This window comes from Lygodium microphyllum, chromosome 17 (genome assembly GCF_053477565.2).
Source record: "Lygodium microphyllum isolate KBCC chromosome 17, Lygodium_microphyllum_v1.1.10, whole genome shotgun sequence".
Classification (NCBI taxonomy): domain Eukaryota; kingdom Viridiplantae; phylum Streptophyta; class Polypodiopsida; order Schizaeales; family Lygodiaceae; genus Lygodium; species Lygodium microphyllum.
This window is the reverse complement of record NC_141151.1, coordinates 6,751,813-6,759,815: the sequence shown is the minus strand read 5'-3', so window position 1 is coordinate 6,759,815 and position 8,003 is coordinate 6,751,813.

Sequence of the window (8,003 nt, the reverse complement as noted above, 5' to 3'; positions counted from 1 at the left end):
CCCAGAGGGCCTCTGTAAGTCGATCATCCTAATCACGACGATGTGCGGCAATCGTTCTTGTCAGGATCGAGCAAAGGATGCGATTGGGGACTTCAACTTGGCCATTGGCTCTGGGGTAGTAAGGAGTGGACTTGCGATGGCGGATCTTATACAGCTCTGTCAACTCTTCCATGACTTTATTAATGAAATGAGTGCCTCTGTCACTTACCAACTCTAGGGGACTGCCAAAATGGGTGATGATATTCTCGTACATGAACAGGGCCACGCTGTTACCATCGTCCCGCTTTAGAGCTTTGGCTTCACATCACTTTGTGACATAATCCGTACATACCAAGATATATTTATTTTGTTTCCTTCTGGTGGGAGGATCGATTGGGCCGACGAAGTTGATGCCCCACTTCTCGAACGGATTCAAAGGAAGGATAGGTTGCAGTGGCATAGCGCTGGTCTTGGTGGGTTTCCCCATCCTCAGGCATCACATCTTTTACAGTAATCATATGCATCCTTGTGGAGGGTTGGCCACCAGTATCCTGCTAGTAGAGCCTTCATGGCTATAGCTTCTCCTGCAAAGTGGCCTCCACATGGCTCAACATGGCAAGCCTTCAAAACAATCCCAATCTCATCTCCTGCAACACATCTTCTGAGCACTTCATCTTTGCCTTTCTTGTATAGTGCACCGCCTAACAGGGTGTAGGGGGCTGATTCTAACATAATCTTCTTCCTGTCCTGACTAGAAATGCCAGGAGGGTATTGTTGGGTTGCCAGCAGATTGGCAATGTCTGCATACCAGGGGGTTACAGTTTCTACCAGAAATAGGGAAGCATCAGGGAGGTCTAGATCATCATGCTCCTCGTCTGCAGTCTGTGGGATACGCAACAGATGATCAGCCAGAACATGGGAATGACCAGGTTTGCTAATCACCTCAAATTCAAACTCCTAGAATCGAAGGAGTCATCTCATCATTCGTCCTTTCACATCTGCTTTGTTCATTAGGGAAGGACAGGGCCTCATGATCCACATAAAATTTAAAGTAGGTAGACAGTAGGTAGTGGCGAAACTTCTCTAGGGCAAACACCATTGTCAAGCACTCCAGCTCTCTCACTGTATAGTTCCGTTCCCTATTAGTGACTTTTCGGCTTGCATAATATATAGGTTGATCTAATTTGGAGAGGCCCTTTTGACATAGGACAGCACCTAGCCCTTCAACTGATGCATCTGTGTGTACATGAAACTCCTTCGTCCAATCAGGAGGCCGTAAAATAGGAGCCTCAATCAGGCATTGTTTTAGGGTATTAAAGGCTTCTTCACAGTCATCTGTCCAAAGGAAATCAACTTCTTTCCTTAGGAGCTTTTGCAAAGAGGTTTCCTTTGTTGCAAAATGGGCTATGAACCTTCTGTAGTAACCCACATGGCCTAGGAATCCCCTCAACTGTTTGAGGTTGTTTGGTGCTGTCAAAGTTGCAATCTTCTCAATCTTTGCAGGGTCTGTTGCTATCCCTTGTGCAGAGACAATGTGGCCTAACAGAACACCAGAAGAGACTCCAAAGATGCATTTGTTAGGGTTGAGGGAGATCCCATACTCCCGGCATCAGTCAAAGCATTGTTCCAAATGTCCCCAGTGTTCACGGATCAAACTATAGGCACAAAAGTCATCCAAATATACCTCAATAAAGTCATGCAGATGATTTTGGAATGCGGCCATCATGACTCGCTAGAAAGTAGCAGGGGCATTGCAAAGTCCAAACGGCATCACTCGGTAAGCATAGGTCCCCCATTCTGTGGTGAAGGTTGTTTTGGATTGGTCTTCTTCTACTATCTGCACTTGGTTGTATCCACTGAATCCATCCAGAAGGGAATAAAGCTCATGTCCTGCCACTATATCCAACAGTTGGTCTGTGAAAGGGATAGGAAAGTGATCCTTCTTCGTCTTGGAATTCAACTTGCAGAAATCCACACATATACGAAGCTTGCCATTCTTCTTGGGTACAACCATGATGGGTGAGACCCATTCACTATTTGCCACTGGATAGATGAATTCGGCTTCCAGAAGCTTCAGCAGCTCTGCTTTCACCAATGTGGAATAATTGGGGTTCATTCGCCTCTGTCGTTGCCGTACTGGCTTGGCATCAGGCTCCAAATCAATATGATGCTAACATATTGTGGGATCAATCCCCTTTAGGTCTTTGTAAGACCATGCAAACACGTCCAAAGAGCCAATTGTAAGCTATTGTTCTATAACAAAAACTCAAGATGATAGGAAAACCTCCATTCTTGGAGGAAGAACACAATAGGTATAGATTGGCCATTGAGACACAGGCCTACAACCAACTAAAATACCACAGCATCAGCAATTTGGAAGAGGTGGTGACTGAGGAAGACGTGGTGAAGCAAATAGTTGATTAATGCAAGCTCCAAAAATACGTAGAGAAGGTTAGCCAAAAAATATACCACGATAGATGAATTGAGTCCCTTAGATCTTTTGATGCAAGAAAGAATAAGGGTACAGTAACCGTCAAGCAAGGAGGCTCACCCAAAAGGATAGAAGTTGCACTTAGCCCTGAAATAGTGGAGAAGGCATTAGGTTTGGTAAACACACAAGGAAAGAGACCAAAGTAGGATGTTTACGACATTCTAAAGATGTCCAAGACAAAGGTGCACACTAATGATGGGATTAGTTTAGGAGACATCCCTGACCCCTCTGTCTAGTTACAGGCAAAGATGGTGCATACCCTTTTCTCTAGTCACCAATACAATGCACTCTTGACCCAGATATGAGTGCCGATGCTTGAAGGCATCACAGAAAGGGCCCTAGATGAAGTAAATTGGAATGCTTGCATCCGTAAAATGATTGAATTGTCAGGGAATTATCATCAAGCCAAAGACCTACAACGGGAGATGAGTCATCGGCCACCACAACTAAATCAAATAGAAAAATGCTTGCATCAAAAGCATCCATAATAGGGTTTGGAGGGGTGTTGACGGCCATCATCCAAGAATCCGTAGGAAAGATGAAAAGGGAAGAAGAAGTAGGGGAGACACCAGAGAGATCTCCTATTCAAGAGTAGCACCTCTCCCCGATCACAAAAAGCCCATCAATGTCTCCAAAAATAGGAAATATGGGAGATGAAAAAGCTATCAAGCTACATAAAGAAAAATTAGAGTGAGCTATAAGAAAAAAGGAACCTCAACTCCAAGCACAATGGAAACAAAAGGTTCAAGTGAATGGACCATTAGTGAGCAAGGTGAGGAGGGTTATGTCCCATTGAGCTAGGAACAAAAGGGAAAAACTATGTTGAAAATCCCAAGCAAGAAGAAGAAAACTACAACAAAAGAGGAAAAAGCCTTAGAAGCCATACAAAAGAAATAAAGAAAGCTAGAAGAGGAATGCCTATGGAAGGCACAAAAAGAGTTTAGAAGGTTGTAAGAAGAATAAAAGAAGAAGCAACAACAAAAGGAGGAAAGACTAAAGAGAGAAGATGATGAGCAGATGGCAGGATGAACCACGACGATGCACTAGGCACCAATGCCACAGCATCAAAATTAGTTCAAGGACCTGTAGTGGCACATAAGGCAAAGGCTCCATTAGACCCACCACCACCCATCATGGTTGCCACTACTACCACCACACGGAAAACCACGAACGCAATGGTGAACCAAAGCAATGTGATGCCATGGGTGCAATACCTACTAAGCTCAGTGCAATAGCTCATCCCAACACTAAGTGGAGGAGCCCTAGTGCCAAGGATGAAGAGACATACTACTATAGATGCAGAGTCAAGAAAAGACTCAAAGAAGGCCATAGTAGAAGCCTCAACTATGTCCATACCCTTAGCGGGCACAATATGATGAATACATCAAAGAGCTACTACGACAACTGGAAAAGGTGAAAGAAGAGAGGAAGGCAATGATGGCTGAGTTGGAAATGGAAAGAGACACATTCTTAGCTTACTCGCTAGAGAAAACAAAGCAAGTAGCCACCCAATAGAGGCAATTAAGCAACCCGAGGAAGGAGCCAAAAGTGAAGAAGGAACAAGAGAGCACAAAAGATCCCCCATCTTATGCGCATCTCCGTGTCTTTGGATGTGAGGCATTTTGCCATGTTCCCAAGGACAAATGTATAAGCTAGATCCTAAGAGTGACAAATGCATTTTCCTTGGCTATGGAGATGCACGCGAGATGGGTTATCACCTATGGGATCCACAAATGCAAAAAGTCATCTACAACCATGATGTAGTCTTTCATGAAGACAAGATGCATAGGCAGCCTGAGAAGGTGCTAGAAATATGCAAGGTTACATTCCAGGAGGAGCCACGTGCTCCTGCACAGCCAGTTGGATAGCCTGGAGCAGTAGTTGGTATACATGTCCAGGGTGTTGGACAGGATGCTAGACATGCAGCTGAGCCTGCAAAGAGAGGTCTACTAGAGCTAGATGTCCACCTGATAGATTTGAGCCCTTGATGCATTATGTCTTGGTTACAGATATAGGAGAGCATCTCACATATAATGAGGCTATGTGCAGGGGTGAAAATCACTCCTGGGAGAGGGCTATGCAGTCTGAGATGGACTCCCTACATAAGAATATGACTTGGGATTTGGTTGCATTGCCTAAGGCAAGAAGGCTTTGCCATGAAAATGGGTGTACAAGTTGAAAAGTACCCTTGGACACCCCAATCCGGCTTATAAGACAATACTTGTTGCTAAGGGTTTTGAATAGGAGCATGGAGTTGACTTTGATGAAGTCTTTTCTCCTATGGTGAAGACGACCACCCTACGCTTGGTTTTGGCCTTGATCGCATAGCTGTACTTGGACATGTATCAGATGGATGTCAAGACTGCATTCTTGAATGAGGATTTGCATGATGAGATTTACATGGAGTAGCCTAAGGGATTTACAAAACCTCGTAGGGAGCACCTAGTGTGCAAGTTGAAGAAAAGTCTTTATAGCTTGAAGTAGGCACCTAGGGAGGGGTATCATAAGTTTGATGCCTTTATGCAGTCACAAGGCCGCAGCAAGAGTGTTATGGATCTATTCTTTACACTAAGATAGCTTGTGATGGCTCATTGCTTATTTTGGTACTTTATGTGGATGATATGCTGATATCAAGGAAAGCTCGTGATGAGCTGGATGCTCTTAAAGCTCAATTGAAGAAGAGCTTTGAGATGAAGGATTTGGGACAGGCCTCTCACATTCTTGGTTTGCGCATTAAGCATGACAAGCATCAAGGACTACTCTACCTCTCACAGAGGAAGTACATTCATAAAATCCTTGAGCATTTCCACATGCAAGACATGAAGCCTATTGGCTATCCATTACCTTCTTATGTGAAGGTCTCATATGTCGATTGTCTACAAATAGATGAACAGAGGGCTGAGATGGCCAAGATCCCTTATGCATCAGTCGTGGGTAGCTTGATGTATGCCATATAGCCACTCGTCCCAATATTTCCTTTGTAGTTGGTATTGTGGCAAGCTATATGGCTACACCTGGAAAAAACATTGGGATGCCGTGAAGGGTATCATGAGGTACCTAAAAGGCATAACAGATATGTGTATTTTCTATGGCAGCTAGGATACTAGAGTTTTGGGTTACACAAACTCCGATTATGTAGGACATGCAGATAGTAGGAAGTCTACTTCTAGCTATGTATTCACCTATGCTAGAGGTATTGTCTCTCGAATGTCCACATTTCAGAAGTGTATGACTCTCTCTACCACTGAGGCCGAGTATGTTGCACCATTGAGGCTTGCAAGGAGGCCATATGGTTGGGCCATTTGGTTCATGACCGTGGGATTGATTCTATACCTATACTACATTCAGATTCTATGAGTGCTATTCAACTAGCCAAGAATTCAATCTTCCATGCGAAGACGAAACACATTGAGGTAAGGTATCACTTCATACATGGGGTTGGGGAGGACAAGTGTGTTGACCTTGTCAAGATCTCCATTGACGAAAATCTTATAGATCTGCTCATGAAAAGCATCGTTACTAAGTACTTTGCCTTCCTTAGGAGATTGATAGGCATTAGATGAGATGATATTTTTCCTCATCCTGTTGTACATGTGTACATTGTACTATCTTTTGTTTTTCTTTTCACTCCTCACTTGGGTAGATTTGCCTTTAAGTGGGAGGTTGTTGGGGGTAAAGGTGTCTCTACCTAGCCGCCCATGTATTACTACACTGACAGTACCCGCCACTGCACACTACAGGTGGCGCGCACCCATCACCGTCAGTTTATTTTTTATTCTTTTAGTGATAGTTTGAATAAAGGAAGGCCCAGTCACACATTGTGACTGTTGGAGTTCCCATTTAGTCTCTCTCTCTTTCTTGCTCTTGCTCTCATGCCGTAGCTCTTCCAAGCAAGCTTCGATCCTTCTCACCTTTTAGATATTTTCTTGTTCGAAGGTATGATTCTCTCTAAGTTCTGTTTCCCAACTAGTATTGGAACTTCCAAGACACAATCTAGAGATTGAAGGGTAGTTGGCAGTTTGTAGGAGCCTAAGGAGTTTATGACCAAAGCCCCCTGGTATCCTCACCTCCTCCTGCCGATTAGAATTCCCTACAACAAGACCTTTCATGTCGTCACGATTGGTCTAAACTCACTAATGTAAAACAAAGAAAAGAAAGAGAAACCCCTTGGAGTAGGTTTTATTCACACTAGCCTTGGGGAGGTCTAGCGCCATAATGATGGACACTGCCTCAATCGGGCATTCTGTGCTCACCAAAACATTGCCTCAGTCTGTGATTTATACTCACTCATCCATCTTTTAGCCTAATGATTTTAGGAAAGATCAATACCTAACTTACAATCACAAACATCTTATTTCGAATGCATTATACATAAACTTCTTTAACAAGTTTATTTCCAAGACAAATCTTTTCTTTCCAAAAATAATACATCAAGGCAAATTAGCATAAGTGGCAATACCTTCCAATGGTCTTTTTGGATTTTCCCTTTCTCTGGAATCTAGTTGGACTAAATCTAAACAAGAATTTTATTGAGGATAACCCCTTTGGAGTTTCATTGGTCCTTGCCCACAATAAAAGAAAATCTTGGTTAGTTTAATTACGAACGATATCCCTTGGCAATTTCATCTTAAGGTGTCTTATATTCTGAGGATTAGCATCCGTGATTACCCATCAGAGGTTTCGTTTGATCAACACAAATAAAAAGCATTAAATATTTTAGGGACACATTACCTTCATTATACTCACTTAGGTTCATCTTGTACAAACACAAGTTATCCCTTGGAATTCGTGGTTACGAATTCTTTTTAAAAAGATTATATGCAAGAATTGAATAAAGTCTTATTTCACGAATGCAACTTTTATTACTTGTTCTGGGATGAAGGCCTGCTAGCTGTTTTCATTAAAAAATAGTACTTGAAGGTCCACGATGGTTGCTTGGTTGTTAATGAAATTCGCAACTTTGTTTTGTAATCCCCATACTCGCCATTCTGTTTGTAGTAATTGTATCTGCAACATTATTGGCAGCACTTGCCTCCACGACCTTTGTAACTTTTCTTATTGGGGCCATGGTCTTTAATTGCAAGTATTGAAAAGGGGATTTTTGGCAAAGGAGATTAGGGGTAATTAGATTGATGGAAATTTGATTGATGGGGGAAGGCGATTACCAAGAATTTAGAAAAATTGAGAAGAGCCTTGATTTCATAGAGAAATAGGATAGAAGGGATGGAGGATTTGATTTCAAGAGCTTGCAGAGTATTCTCCTTGCCTTCTGACGAGAGATTCCCACCCTCGCACTTCTCTTGCCCACTTCCTCTCACTCTATACTCCTAAGAAGGGCCTCTCTTCTTTGTTCAAACTACCTTAACTGCTTCTCATGCCTTGTATTTATAGCTAAATTGAAGGAGAAGGGTTGTGGCCAATAAGAAGAGCTCTTTATGGAGGGTATATTGGCAAATCAGTGATCTAGAAGCTTTCAAGATGCAATTTGATGCTGGCAATTTGATCTTTGAGGCTTAGAGAGGCTGCCAGAGAG